The 15917-nt window shown below is 47.9% G+C and overlaps 1 protein-coding gene across 15 annotated transcripts in view; it reads right to left on the minus strand.

Moving 5' to 3' along the window:
* NFIA (nuclear factor I A) overlaps nt 1-15917 on the minus strand; it is a 284426-nt gene that overhangs the window by 72191 nt on the left and 196318 nt on the right. The gene's annotated exons all lie outside the window — the stretch shown is intronic.

The raw sequence follows: 15917 nt of genomic DNA on the forward strand, positions 1-15917 counted from the left end.
TCTCACGTGCGTGCAAAACGCATTGCACTCGCGTGGAAAGAACTGAACAACGGAACGCAATCGCAGTCAAAACTGACTGAAATTGCGTGCCTACTCGCTCAATTTTCCCTGAACGCACCCGCATCAGATCCGGCCCTCACCCGCGACGCCCGTGTGAAGGGGGTTTAATCAACACAAGAAAAACAAGGGCATCCCAGCGAACGGTAAGGGAGCCATGAGATGTAGAGCCTGTCCGCCACCCCCGGGTCACTATGGTGGTCCCTCCACTGCCACCAAAAGAGTCTAACAAGAATATGATGCTATACAGGACTGTTTTCCAACTGGCAGCATACTGGGAGTTGTAGTTCTGCAATACTCAGAGAGTCACTGGTTGGAGCACTGATATCTCTACAGGTTCATGACCATATATACAATGGCCGTTTATATGGAGATCGCCTCGTATCACACGTCAGTCAATCTAATGAGAATGGATGATGACGCAGGAGCGATACTTCAACTAATGCCAACTGGGAACCAAAAAAACCGAATTCATCAGCTCTGACAAATATTCAATACGGCGTTTTCAAGCAGCGGCCGTATATCTTTCTCAATGCAGTTACACTAATTACCTCATCCTAATTCTTCATTTTGTGCCTTATTAATAGTCCTGTGATTTGTCACATCACACAAACAAATCAGGAGAAAAATCACCTTGTGAAAGAGAAATTAATCCGGCGCGGTTGGACAGAGGGGGGGGGGGGGGGGCTAGCAAAACAAACAGTGGGGAACCCTCCAACCTCACTACAATTCAAGGCTTGTTCCCCCCCCCCCCCTCCTGATGCTTAGTTCCATTAGGGCCCCTCTTTGCTCTTCAGGGGTAGGGCCAAAGTCCATGGTGGGGGTAGTAGTCTCCTCTTTATACTGGCAAAAGTTCAAGTATCCGTGGAGCCTAAAATTCTTAAGGCTAAATGCACACGATCAGGATTGCGTGCGTATTTTCCGCATGGATTTGCTCGCGGAAAATCCGCACCGTAAGTCATGTACATTGTATTCTATGAGAATTTGAAATTCTCAGTGCACACGATGCCGATTTTTTTCCGCGTGGATTTTGACCTGCGGTGCGGATTTTAAAATCCACAGCTTGTCAATTTATTTTGTTTTTCCTGTCCGGATTTTCTTCATTCACTTAGTAAAATCCGCATGCGGAAAATCCGCACCAATTGATGCGGATTGACCGCACAGATTTGCCTGCGAACTCAGTGCAGATTCTCCGCACATGAATCCTGACCGTGTGCATGTACCCCAATTGTAGCCTATTCAGCAACTTTCTAATACACCGTGTTTCACTCACTTTATCGTTTTCAAGATCTCTGCTTGCTGTCAGAGGAGGGGAACATTATCCAGAGGATACAAACCTGTAAGATTTGCTACAATTGTATCCGGACCAGACAATTCTCTGTGAGCTAAACCGTGTTGACTCCAGGTTGATGCTTTTTACCTGTAGTGATACATTGTAACAAACTATCGGTCTAGACTGGATACAATTGTAGCAAACCCCCAGGTATAAATAGATTAGGCCTAAATGCATTTTTCACCTCTGGATATAAATAAGAATGTCCTGACAGTAAGCAGAGATATTGAAAATGGAATTGAAGCACAAAGTATATGAGAAAGTCGCAGAATTCTGCTTTATACAATGAGTAAACTATGAATCTTATTGCTTGTGTCCACAGGCTCCTAAAAAGGTGTCCTAGGTCTCTGGTTACAGGGAATTTAAAGGGGTTGTCCGAGTTTTTCATACTGATGACCTATCCTCCACCGATCGGTGGGGGTCTGACTTCTGGTACCGCTGCTGATCAGCTTTTTGAACAGGTTGCGGTGCTGCGATGAGAGCCAGTGTCTCCATACATTAGTCACATTCAAGTGAATGGAGCTGAGCTGCAATACCAAGCATGGCCACAATCCAATCAATGGCACTGTGCTTGGTAATCTGAGAGGATTCCATGGTGCTCCCCAGATCATCGGGGCCTCTGCAAACAGCCGATCGGCAGGCGTGCCAGGTGTTGGAGCCCCGCCGATCAGATACCGATGACCTATCCTAATAGTGATAGGTTATTCGTATTAAACATTCAGAAAACCCCTTTAATCACCTCCAGCTGTCCTGCTTTTAATCCAGATTGGGAAGGTGGATGGGACATCTTCACTTGGGTCCCTCTTTTTTTATGCGAGTTCTAAAGAATTCGCACACAGTCTCCCTTGGTTTTATGACACGCTTGCACAGGATTGGCTGACTACTTCAAAAAACAGCGCCACCACAGACCACAGGTCGTTTCTGGTATTGCAGCTCAGCCCCATTGACCTCAAAGAAACTGAACTACAATACCAGACACGACCTATGGGCGAGGCGCTATTTCTGGAAGAAAGCAGGCTTTTTTTTTCTTTTTTTTTATTCCAAACCCAGTGGAAGAAAAATCCGACATCTGGGATTGAGATCTTTCTAGATGTCCCTTCCAGGTCCCCTGCATCTCATAGAAGACGTATTGGAGAAGACGGCTTGTGTGACTTGTAGATGAGCACGGGCAACACTTCATCAGACCCTGGAGAGACTTCAGCAGCTACAAGTGATCGGACGCCCATAAAACAAGCGAATCTGTTCCATATGAGCAATAATTCCAGCCGACGGGCGGACAGATCGTACGAGGGAGACATTATATACTGAGGTGCGCTCGACAATACCGGAGGAAAAAAATAAGATATATTTTCAAGACCTGAAATTGCTTGAACTGTGAAATCAAGTAATGAACAATAGAAAAGGTCCCGTCAGCAGGAATCATCGCTGCGCAAAGTCAGCAATTTCTGCCGAAACCTTATTATGGCCCCGTATTCGATTCTTCATCTCTGTACTACAACAAATAGACTGACTTGACCCCAGCCTGTTACTTAATGCAGGTAGCCTGTCATCTCTCGCTAAGCTCCCATCCTTCTCCTTGAGAGTCCTTTTATCCAGAGAGAAGATACGGTCAAGCCCCGGTCCGAGATAACGCCGCTAATGCCTGCATTAGTCACTCCGGCGGCTTTGTAATTTCTTAAAGGACGTCTGTATTCTTCTCTGTTCTCAGGGGGAAATGGGAGAAGATGATTAAATAGGTCAAGTTCTGTTACCTAGAAGGCTCCGCGCACAGGGGGGCAGGTTTACAGAACACTAAATACGCACCATTTTTCGTGTGTTTTACGCACCAAATACCGCATGTGTTACTTGGTATCCGATTGGATGCGGTTTTGCCGCAGATCTCAGCCTTTCAGTGAGAACCGCCCAAAGAATTGTGACATGCTGCAAATGTCAAAATCCACGCACCGGGTCAATTTCCGTACAGAAGGATAAAGCAAAGCATGCCACTTTGCTGGGACTGTATTAGGCCTCTTGCGCCCCGTGGCCGTGCTGCGGCTCGCAATTTGCGAACACCAACCGTGGGGCAGCCGCAGCGGATCGCAAAAAGATAGATAGGGCATGTTCTTCTCTTTTTGCGTAACGGAAGCACGGGACGAAACCCCACGGAAGCACTCCGTAGGGTTCCATTCAGGGCTTCCGTTCCGCATCTCCGAATTTGCGGACCCAGTCAATGGGTTCGCATCCGTGATGCGGAATGCCCACGGAACTGAGCCCGTGTATTGCGGGTCCACAAATACGGCCACGGAGCGCACACAGAGGCCTTAGGGTTCATTCACACGACCATATGAACGGGTGCGGACCCATTCATTTCAATGGGGCCGCAAAAGATGCCGCGTGCTGTCCGCATCCGCTGTTCCGTTCCGTGGCCCCCCGCCACAATATAGAGCATGTCCTATTCTTGACAAGAATAGGCATTTCTATAATGAGCCGTCCCCTCTGCAAATTGCGAAACGCACAGGGGCGGCATCCGTGTTTTGCGGACCGCAAAACGCGGCGAGGTTGTGTGAATGCACCCTTACGCTTTGTTTTTTTTCCGTACAAGAATCCGCGTGGAAAACCCAGCATTTAATCCGTGTGCAGGTCGCCTAAGGCCCCTTTGACACGAGCGAGTTTTCCGCGCGGCTGCAATGCGTGACGTGAACGCATAGCGCCCGCACTGAATTCTGACCATTCATTTCAATGGGTCTGTGCATGGGTCTGTGCATCAGTTCTGCGTTGCGTGAAAAACGCAGCATGTTCTATATTCAGCGTTTTTTCGCGCAGCCCTGGCCCCATAGAAGTGAATGGTGCTTCAGTGAAAAACGCATCCAGAAGCAGGCGCGGATGCAATGCATTTTTCACTGATGGTTGCTAAGAGATGTTGCTTGCAAACCTTTCGTTTTTTATCACGCGCGTGAAAAACGCATCAAAACGCATCGCACCCGCGCGGAAAAAACTGAACAACTGAACGAAATCGCAGACAAAACTGACTGAACTTGCTTGCAAAATGGTGCGAGTTTCACTGAACGCATCCGGAGCCGATCCGCCACGCTTGTGTGAAAGAGGCCTAATGCTCTGTTTATTAAAATCCGGTCACTAGATGGTGGTCTGGGGGAGCGCGGCTGCAGGAGGACATGGTTCACAGGAGCCCCCTGCAGGAATGGGTCACCAGTCCGCACACAGATGGACGCATTCAATGCCCATTCCTGCCCAAAAGGGGCAAACGTTTCGTACATCCACATATCTCATGAACCATAGGTCCAGCTATATGGGGGCACAGAGGTAGATGTGGCACCGGCTCCGCGGACCTCCACAACCTCATATGAAGACCAGTGTCATACATGATATATGGTGGGGGGGGGGGGGGGGGGGGGCTGTTACAGGACTTACATTGGTACAAGGGGGTTCAAGCTGGGAGAGACCGGAACCATCCTGTACCTAAATAATACATAAAACTACCATATAGTACCTATATAATACCGAAATCCAGTGACTACATAAACCACCATATAGCGCCTAAATAATACCGAAATCCAGTGACTACATGAAACTACCATATAGCGCCTAAATAATACCGAAATCCAGTGAATACATAAAACTACCATATAGCGCCTAAATAATACCGAAATCCAGTGACTACATAAAACTACCATATAGCGCCTAAATAATACCGAAATCCAGTGACTACATAAAACTACCATATAGTGCCTAAATAATACCGAAATCCAGTGAATACATAAAACTACCACATAGCGCCTAAATAATACCGAAATCCAGTGACTACATAAACCATCATATAGCGCCTAAATAATACCGAAATCCAGTGACTTCATAAACCACCATATAGCGCCTAAATAATACCGAAATCCAGTGACTACATAAACCACCATATAGCGCTTAAATAATACCGAAATCCAGTGACTACATAAACCACCATATAGCACCTAAATAATACCGAAATCCAGTGACTTCATAAACCCCCATATAGTGCCTAAATAATACTGAAATCCAGTGACTACATAAACCACCATATAGTGCCTAAATAATACCGAAATCCAGTGAATACATAAAACTACCATATAGCGCCTAAATAATACCGAAATCCAGTGACTACATAAAACTACCATATAGCGCCTAAATAATACCGAAATCCAGTGACTACATAAAACTACCATATAGCGCCTAAATAATACCGAAATCCAGTGACTACATAAACCACCATATAGCGCCTAAATAATACCGAAATCCAGTGACTTCATAAACCACCATATAGCGCCTAAATAATACCGAAATCCAGTGACTACATAAAACTACCATATAGCGCCTATATAATACCGAAATCCAGTGACTACATAAACCACCATATAGCGCCTAAATAATACCGAAATCCAGTGACTTCATAAACCACCATATAGCGCCTATATAAAACGTCTGTACTGTAAACACATCAAATCACCATATGGCGCCTACATAATAAGCCCGAACAGGAAATACATCAAATCACCATGTAGTGCCCAAATAATAATACTGATATACAGTGAATACATAAATCTGCCATATAATGCTCAAATATAGTGAAACGTATGAAAATTATACCGATGGCGTGCTAGAGGTCATGTAGTTGATCTATAGCAGTGATCTACAATCTATGGCCCTCAAAAAAAACTACAACTCCCAGCATGCCCTGACAGTCTGATATATAGTAAGTCGCACCCCCACAATACAGCATAGCACAAGGCGACCCTCCGGCTCTCCTGCGTATTGATTCTACAGCATATTTTCTTACAATTCTGCATGGTGTCCGCCTTTATTCCTCCTGGAAATGTGTGAATGCACCGACAACTGGGAGTTACCATTCATCTTGACAGCTTTGCACTGCGAACATTGGTCAATCTCAGCGTGTGCAGTGACACCCCCTCCCCCAACTGGCAACACTTTATTCATACATTTCCAGGAGGGATAACAGAGGAACGGTACAACACAGAATTTGATGTAAAGATGCTCCAGAGTTGTTATATCCTGGGGAAAGCAACGGTTTACTGAAACAGACATGTCAGGAGGGCGGACTGGTGCTGCTTAGGGAATAAGCCCTTCCTGCTTCATGTCAATTTGGTGTTCCGATTCCAAACAAATCTCTGCTTGCTTTTCTTGAATGGGAACTTTCAGAGGCTGAAATCTCATGCTGATCAGGTCCAAGAGACATAGGCGCTTGACTCGTTAGAGTTTATCAAAACTCTCTCATGAGAAATGTAAAAGGCCATTGTTCACCGACAGCAAGCAGAGGTCTTGAAGAGGAATTGAAATACAACATACATTAGATTTTTTAGGTCAGGTCCTAGTCTCATACTGTCCTGGATGTGGGTGACCTTCCTGAGAGAGCAGCTCAGCGTATTGTACACGGCGGCGTCTGGTTTAACCGACGGATTGAATATAAATCAATCGCCCCCTCGGGGACCTATCGACAGGACGGAGCGTGTCTGGCGGCGCAGGTTACTAGGCGAGACGATAGCACGGAGGCCGGGTTACGTCTTGGGGTATGTTCAGACGGTGGATTTTGTCCGTGATATCCGATGGCGGAAACCGCCGCGGTTTCTGATGTGGGCACTAAACCGCGAGCAGCTCCTCCTGCGGCTTTCTGAGGGGTCCGCGCAGTAACAGCGCCATGAATTGACTTGCACATTCTCGGCGCGGTCTTGCAAACTGCAACTGCAGACTCCAATGCCGAAAACCAAGCTGAATCTATGCCCCAAATCCTCCGTCTGAACATATGCTTACCTTGCGCTTAATACAGCGCCCAACAAAGGGGACAGTGTGCGCCGCAGCGCGCTAACCGCTTATCTGCACCGGATTAGCCGCTCGCGTCTGCTTTCTGTTCCCTCTGCTGACAGCCCTGTGACAAGCCCAGCACTTTACTGACTTAATTAGATGAAAATGGACCTTTTCCCTCTTCCAAAAAAAAAAAAAACTTGCCCCGTATCGCAGAAAATATTTTGCCTGGATGAGATAGCTTATCTTCGGTCTGGCGGACGGGGCTCTGCAGAATTTCCTAGGTTCGGGTTAAACAAACAGCGCTGAAGGTTTTACAGTTCCCTCCAGTCTCGGGGAGAGATGCAGGAACTGGGGGTCTGGAAAAAATATATATATATATAAAAAAAAAGAAACTGAAATTTTTGCAGGATGAGGTCAGTTATGTCAATAGTGAAGCTTGGCTCGGCGATCAGCGGTTGTCCGGCGGTTCAGGTTCTTGACGCAGAGAAACGCGAATTCTCTTTGCGCCATTTTAAGGGGATGTCCTCTGATCTTTAGTAGGAGCATGGATACATGGCAGATCAGGTGGGCATTGATTTCCATGATGGGCGGGCTCCATGGAGCGATACAAGCCCTTTGGCACCGCTACATTCTGAGCAAGGCCTCTTGCACACAAACCTTGTGCATCCGTTCCGTGCAATTTGAATGGGTCCGTGATCCGTCCGCACCGCAAAATAATTGAACAAGTCTGATTTTTTTTTGCGGTGCGGAGGCACGAACAGAAACACCACGGAAGCACTCCGTAGTGCTTTCGACCCGTGCTTCCGTTCCGCATCTCCATGATTGCGGACCCATTCAAGTGAATGTGCGGAGTGCACATGGGCTGGTGCCTGTGTATTGCGGACCCGCCACAGCCGCGTGCAAGGGGACCAAAGGTGCAATCAATCTCGGAGCAGCGCCAAAGGGCTTGTACCTCTTCCTGGGGCCTTTAGTGTGAAAATCAGTGGTGTGGACACTCTTCTGGACCCATGGAAGTCAGAATGTCCACGTGCAGGGGCGCACCACCAATGAGGCCAGGTGAGGCGATCGCCTCAGGCAGCACCAGGTAGGGGTAAGAGGGGGCAGCGGAAGGGGTTAGGTTAAGAAATTGGCATGTATGCTATATGTTTATGCACTTGCTAGGTTGGAAGCCTTGATTGTCAGGGCATGCTGGGGGTTGTAGTTCTGCAGCCACAGGTTGGATACCACTGCTCTGTAGGACAGACAGTTAAAGGGACCCCGCCTCCTGGTTTGGGGGTCACTAAATCACCTGCAGGCCGTTAAGTAGCTGGAGGTTAGGATCCCAAATCTGCCCCTGAGCAAAACCAACGTATTGTGAGAAGAGTCCAGGAGTCCACGCGGGAGGTGAAGCCCCCCTCGGCTTCATCGGTGCAGTGCACACGGACCTGACGCCACTGGAGACGTGTCCTGGACTCTGAATTTCATTCACGCGGATGGATGGGTTGGCCACTGACAGGTCTGGGACCCTACACCGCAGTCACATAATGTCGTGCTGGTGGTTTTAGTGGCCCTCAGACCAGGTGACAGGGTCCCTTTAATACCCCCTATTTGTGCATTACCTCCCCTTTAAGATGCATTCCTACACAACATGACAGTATCAATCATAACTGAAGGTCTGGGCACGCGATACCTTTTGCAATTAGCTCGGCTTCAATGTGCGAGGCCGTCCTGTCAACACCTCCCAAACGAGGAGCCGTTAATTAGATACTGGGATTTTTTTTTCCCTAAAGGATTCTGGTGCAGAGAAGAACACGAGGGTCTCACGGAAATCCCGGAAATATCTATTCTATTATTCGCTGTGCTCCCATCTTCATCTTATTCTAGAAAGAAATGGAGCGCCACGTACGGCTACTTAAAGGGGATGTCTCATCGGGACATTTATGGCATATGGATAGGATGTGCCATAGAGATCTGATAGGTAACCAGTCTGTATGGGATTACTCTGGGATAGGTCTGCCTTTTAACTGAGGGCTTCAGGCCCCCTACGTCCCTTCATAAAAGTACATTTCTGATGGTCTGCAGCCACCAACAGGGGGAGCTCATTTAACAGAGTTTTATAAAACTCCCATAGAAATTAATAACAGATCAGTCCTGAGTGAGCTCCCCCTAGTGGTGGCTATGAGCAGAAATAACCTTATCATTTACCACGATCTCTATGCAGGGCAGTTGGAGCTCTGTTGGGAAATGGTTAATAGTACATATGAATTTCAGATAAAAAGAAATTTTATTTTTTATTAAGGATTTTTCATATTAATGGCCGCTCCAACAGATGGCCTTCTCCTCCTCCTAGGTGCTGACAGAGGCACATGCTTTACATCGGCTGTGGCTATGCCTTGTCCTGCAACTCATTGACTTAAAAAGGGGTTTTCCCTTGAAAAACATTCAATATTTTTCAAACCAGCACCTGGATCTGAATACTTTTGCAACTGCATGCACTGAGTTCTTCAATAAAATGTCATTGCCATAGCGCCACCTCCTGTTTTTTCATTTCCTTATTTCTCTGTCCACATCAGTATCATCACTGAGGTGGTCGCACGTGCTCAGTTCGATCTTTGAATGCCGCCAGCCAAATGTACTACGCTTGCGTTAACAGCCGTTTCGGCAGAGAACAGACTGCCCGAGTTCACCAGATCAGCCTAGCCGGATACCGCTGTTCTCTGCCAGACCCCGGTGACTATAATGCGATCCGGTGGGGATCCGAACCTCTTTCCAGCACAAGTGCCAGAAAGCGGCCGAATTACCAATCAGATTTCATTAAAGTCAATGGGGTCCAGAGTTGAACGGCAGTATTCGGCTAGGCGGGATGTGTTTAACGCAAGTCTGAACCTACCCTTAGGACACAGACCCTGTGCTGTGATAGGGAGAGAGCTGTCCTGTGATAGGGAGAGGGCTGCAGCAGAAAGGACACGCCCCCTGCGCTGTGATAGGGAGAGGGCTACAGAAGAAAGGACACGCCCCCTGAGCTGTGATATGGAGAGGGATGCAGCAGAAAGGACACACCCCTGAGCTGTGATAGGGAGAGAACTGCAGCAGAAAGGACATGCCCCATGTGACGGCAGCATGAAATAATTCCAGCAGAACACTTGGAGCAGTGAATGGGAAGATCTCTGGATCCATGTGAGGTCCAGGGCTGGTTCTAGCTTTGTTACAGATTGTCATGTACTATATGACGCCTGATTCTCATTTTTTACATCAACCTTGAGATCATCCCTTTAAATAGGACTGAGATGCAGTACCAGGCTTAGCCACAACCATATGTTTGGTGCTGTGTCTGTAAATAATGATGAGGACACCAAGGTCCCTTCATTTAGCTGATCATCAGGGTACCCAGGGGCGCACCACCAATGAGGGGGGTGAGGCGATCGCCTCAGGCAGCACCAGGTAGGGTCATGAGGGGGGCAGCCGAAGGGCCATGGGCAATGAGTGCTTTCATTGTGGCAAAGGGGTTAGGTTAGGCATTTCAGTTTTTGCCTCAGGCAGCAGAAAGCCTAGATGCACCCCTGGGGGGCCCCGGGAACTGGATCTGCAAATGCGGATGCGGACAGCACATTCCGGCCCCATTGAAAATGAATGGGTCCGCACCTGTTCCGCAAAATTGCGGAACGGATGCGGACCCATTTTGCGGACGTGTGACTGGACCCTTAATGGCATATTGGTAGGCCCTTTAAATCGGGCCATGTGACACGGCTTCCTGCGATTGGCGATATAATCAGCGCGCTGAATACGCCCGCGCACTTCTCAGGGCCTTGTATAAAGTCACCTGTGCCTGAGCTTTACATGTTCGGCCCTGGTGACCCCATCCCGCAGGGCGGCGGGTGCAGGTATTGTGCGTGCCTCCATTTATTCTCCTTGTAACAAATGGGGTTTTAACAAACACTTTCCATCTGCTTCTCCTTTGTATGAAGGAAGGGCTTTGTTTTCGGCGGGGCTGCAAGCTGTCACCTCGTCCGCACGCCCGCCGAGCATGTGGCACCCGAGTGACGGGCCATAGAGAAAGGTAAGGTTCTGCAGGTAATCGCAGACCTTTCCTTCCTGAGCCCTCCACACCCTCCTCATTTACACCGAGCCCATTCTCAGCCGGCAGCGGCTATTTATTTGCCCAGGTGCGGCGTGCATGCTCGGTGAGGTCATGCCCAGATAGGATTACACAGCTGGGTTCACTTCAGCATTCAAGGGCATTAGGCCCTCCCTGCGTCTCTCCACAATGTAGAGGTTTGTCGACTTCCCGTGAAGGAAGGGGGTTGATGGGACAGACGCGGAGACCCAGGCGAGGTGAATATCCGCACGGACTATGACGGACATGGTGCAGTTGAGGATTGGGGGGGGGGGGGGTACTGTTTACTTTCCAGGTCTGAGTCACGCCACATCTGGACCCTCTGAGGATAATACACGGAGCAAAAACATTCCAGCATTCACATCGGAGGATCGGTCCAGGCTTGAATTAAAGCAGATTTCCCCCAAACATTCTCAGACTCATCCAAATGTGGGGTGACAACCACTAATGACAGCCATGACGGTGCCCATAAAAGCTGGCACCTAGCTTTCCATGGGTCCTGAATGCCACTAGATCCGCACCGTCCCCCCTACTCTTGTGGGCCAGTTTTAATCCTCCCTGTCATTTTTTTTTATATTCAATTCATGAACCAGGAGGCTCAGGATGAGCAGCATGGAACTGTGGGAGGAGTTTGAAGAATGGAAATACGAAAAGGAAGATGTCTGAAAAACCGACAGAAGCGCAGTGCCGGTTACATTGTATCAATAGTATCATTGTATCAAGCCCTGCACAAGGGCCCGTTGGATATCACGGTCCAGATGCAGCGGGCGATTACGGACGTGTAAACCCGCCACGAGTCTGTGGTCACATATGACTTGGCCCATGATTTTATTCTATGCATCGCAAAGGGTGAAAATCTACATTAGAAATGAAAACGTTGCCGACGCTCGACACATGGATGAGGTTCGGAAAGCCTCGTCCACACGGACTGTACTGTAAACCGCAGCAGGTTTTCATCTAATGGGACAGATTTTCAGATGCTGGATGTAACTGAGAAGGTTCCCATTCACTGACAGCAAGCAGTGATCTTGAAAATAACGAAGAGTTAAAGCATATTAAAGGGGGTTTTCCGGGAGTTCGATATTGATAACCTATAGGTCACTAGTATCTGATTGGTGGGGGTCCGACTCCTGGCACCCCCGCTGATCAGCTGTTTGAGAAGGCTGTGGCACTGCGGTGGCAGAGCCGTACACTGGATGGCGGCTGTGCTCAGCATTACAGCTCAGCTGAGCCTAGGCCACGTGACCCACGACGGTGATGCCACTGACCTAGGGAAAGGCTGCAGCGCTCACAGGAGCACCGCGCTCTCTTCGAAAAGCTGATTGGCAGGTGTGCCGACCAACACCAATCCGATACTGATGTACTAAGCACTCGGACATCCCCTTTAAGAAGTTGCAGACCTGGTTGAAGATGGGCGGTTCAAAAGCGCAGTGCAACAACCTGTATCGTAGAGGTCACAATGTAACAATAAAAACATAATGTATCGATACAGACATAAAACATTGCAGCTACTATTGCAAAAAAGGTTCCCCATGTATGAAGCCCAATGCTAAAGAAAGCTGGAGGCGTTTCCTATAGCGGCCACTCCATAGGGGCTCATCCCTTCACTGTGCCTAGTTAAAGTTGCAGTATGGGGCAGACAAACTGCTAAAATGAAAGAAGAAGTCCCTCTTAGGCCTCATGTACACAAACGTGCGTTTTCTTGCGGTCCGCAAACCGCAGATCCGCAAAAAACGGAAGCCGTCCGTGTGCCTTCCGCAATTTGCGGAACGGAACGGGCGGCCCATTGAAGTAATGCCTATTCTAGTCCGCAAAACGGACAAGAATAGGACATGCTATATTTTTTTTGCGGGGCCATGGAACGGAGCAACGGATGCGGACAGCTCACAGAGTGCTGTCCGCATCTTTTGCTGCCCCATTGAAGTGAATGGGTCCGCACCTGAGCCGGCTCGGATGCGGACCACAATAACGGTCGTGTGCATGAGGCCTTAAACAGAAAGCGTAAAACTCCTGGGAAATCGTCTGACACAAACCATACATGGGAATACGAGATGCTACATGGGCAAAACTCGCAACGTGCAAGGACAATACAAGGTTTCTATTCGAACAGACGGAAAACAGCCAATGCAGGATAGATATATGTGGGTATAACGGTCTACGTCCCATAGTACAGCCAAAAAAAGAATGAAACGATAACACAAGCCGATGTCTTTGCGTCTGCTTGACGTCTGGGACCGTGCGCCGCTCGCTCTTACCTGACATTTTTCTTATCCTCTTATGCGCCTCTTCCATGTTCAAGATGAAATGCGTTGGATGCGCCGAAATAAAATAAAGATGAGCCTCAAACCATACACGGTGCATCCACAATGCATATACTGCCCTCACATGTATGAGCTCTGTATACAGGGCGCTAACACATATGCAAAGCTACGCTCAATGGCGGTGTACAGGACAGGGAGATTATCGGGGACAAATCCCAGGACAATGGGCCGGAAACTACAGCAAATAAACTCACATCTGCCGAAAAGACCCCAAGAGTTTTCCAGAGGTTTCGTCCACCCCTTTAAAAGCCCATAGGCCGACCACCCCCACCTTTAACATAAATGCTGGAGGGAGGTCGGCCAGACCCCGCGGACATCAGCTCTGTCCGCTACAATCTACTGCCAGCTGGACAGATGTAACAGGGCTGAATGGGTTAGGGATCGGTTTCGAGGTGAAAACCGGGACAAAACATGGTCGTACTTGGCATGTGATCAACAATTCTGAAATTCCAAGAAAATGCTGCAAATTTCATTAAGATGGGCACAAAATATTGCAATATTGTGGCACAAGGAAAAGTCCAGCGTTTCCAGTTGGTGCAATTTGTGCCACTTTAGATAAGGGAAGGCCGTATTACTTTAATTAGAAGTTCAGCGGCATCTTCATTCGCTTCTCCTTTCCCTGGAAACAATGGCCGCTGCGTATAGCGTATGGGACCTGGACTATATACAGGGACGCCAGACCCGGCAGCGCTGGTGATGACATATTGTGCGTCCATTAATCATTGCGCCCATCAAAACCAGGGGCAACAACCAGACAACAGCGGGGGTCATTTACGATGGAGCGGCGCCGAGGATCCTGCTGATACATTCTTACCACGTGGTAAAAGTATCAATGTATCAAATAGAAAAAGGACTGACACATGACTCAAGCGTTAAGTGGGTGCGGGTTCAAAAAGTGCAAAAAATTTAATAATAATAATAAATATTTAAAGAGGACCTTTCATGGGTTTTTGTTAGTTTAGATAAATACCGTTACTTGCCGGTACCCCCCGCTGATGCTGCCACCCTGCCTGTTTTTCTCTCGACCCAATCACAGCCAGGGAGAAGGAGACACCCCTCGAGAAACCCTGGTGTCTCCTCCCTGTACCGATGCTCAGGATTAACATACTGAGCAGGAAAACTGCAGGGGGGGGCGAAGAGCGATATTTGAAAAAACAGGCAGGGTGGCAGCATCAGCGGGGGGCACACCGCAGGGAAAGGTAACTAAAAAAAAGACATGAAAGGTTCTCTTTAAAAACCATTCTTTAGTTAGAATGGCGTCTGATTCTGTTGGTACAAATTGGGTTTTACATGTTACAATGGGGTCCTTAGCAGAGGTTGACTGAGCATTTATTCTTTGCAACGCGTTTCAGGGCTTTATCGCATAATTTACATGGAGGTGTCCAAATAAATTAACTGGTGAAGCAAGTTTTAGATGCTAGAATAGGGCCCTCAGTCGGAAGAAGAATGGGGAAACAATTGTTAGTTTATCAACAGCCTGCAACGCATTTCGGGGCTTTATCAGGCAGAATAAATCGATTTCCATGGCATGAGCCTATGTGAGGGCATCAGAAAGATGCTAGCTGGTGAAGGAAGCTTTAAATACTTAAACAATGTCCTGAAAGGTGTCTAATGGAGCAAGAAAACCCCAGTGTTGGATGGGCATCCATATATCTGAAACGCGTTTCAGACGATTTACATGGAGATGGCCAAATAAGCGAGACAAATTGGTCGAAGAAGCTTTAGAAAATGCGATGGGGTCCTCAGATGGTGCCAATGAGCTCAAGGAACTGACTGATAAGTGAGCATCTATTTTTCTGCAAGCTTCACCGTGCTTCAGGGAGGATAAACCAATTTACATGACATGGGCCTACACAAAGGGGGGGGGGGGGGGGGAGGCGTTAAAAAGATACTTGTTGTCTGGGAAGCTTTAGATACTATGTCAGAGGGAACATAAGAAACCAATCATTAGCTGGGCATCTATATATATATCACAAACGCGTTTCATGCCAACACCAGCAAATTAATTTACATGAGGTTGGAGTGAGCTTGACCCAAGGGGTGTAATATGTAATGGTCACGTTTTATTATGTGCCTCACGGGCCAGATTAGGGTCCTTCTATTCCACCGTCTGTATTGTGGTAGGGAGCCTGTCAAAAATGGAAAGTGGGCTCTTCAGCGTACTGCGCATCGTAAATGACCACCGACAGCTTCAATACATTGTATCAACAAGACAGAAGACTTTCTCATCGACTAGGATGACGGTAAACCCAACACGGACCAAAAAAATCCCCCCCCCCCCCCAAAATGTGGCGGTCGAATGATCGGACCTTCTTATTTGGACAGA

This window comes from Bufo bufo, chromosome 9 (assembly GCF_905171765.1).
Source record: "Bufo bufo chromosome 9, aBufBuf1.1, whole genome shotgun sequence".
In the NCBI taxonomy this organism is placed as follows: domain Eukaryota; kingdom Metazoa; phylum Chordata; class Amphibia; order Anura; family Bufonidae; genus Bufo; species Bufo bufo.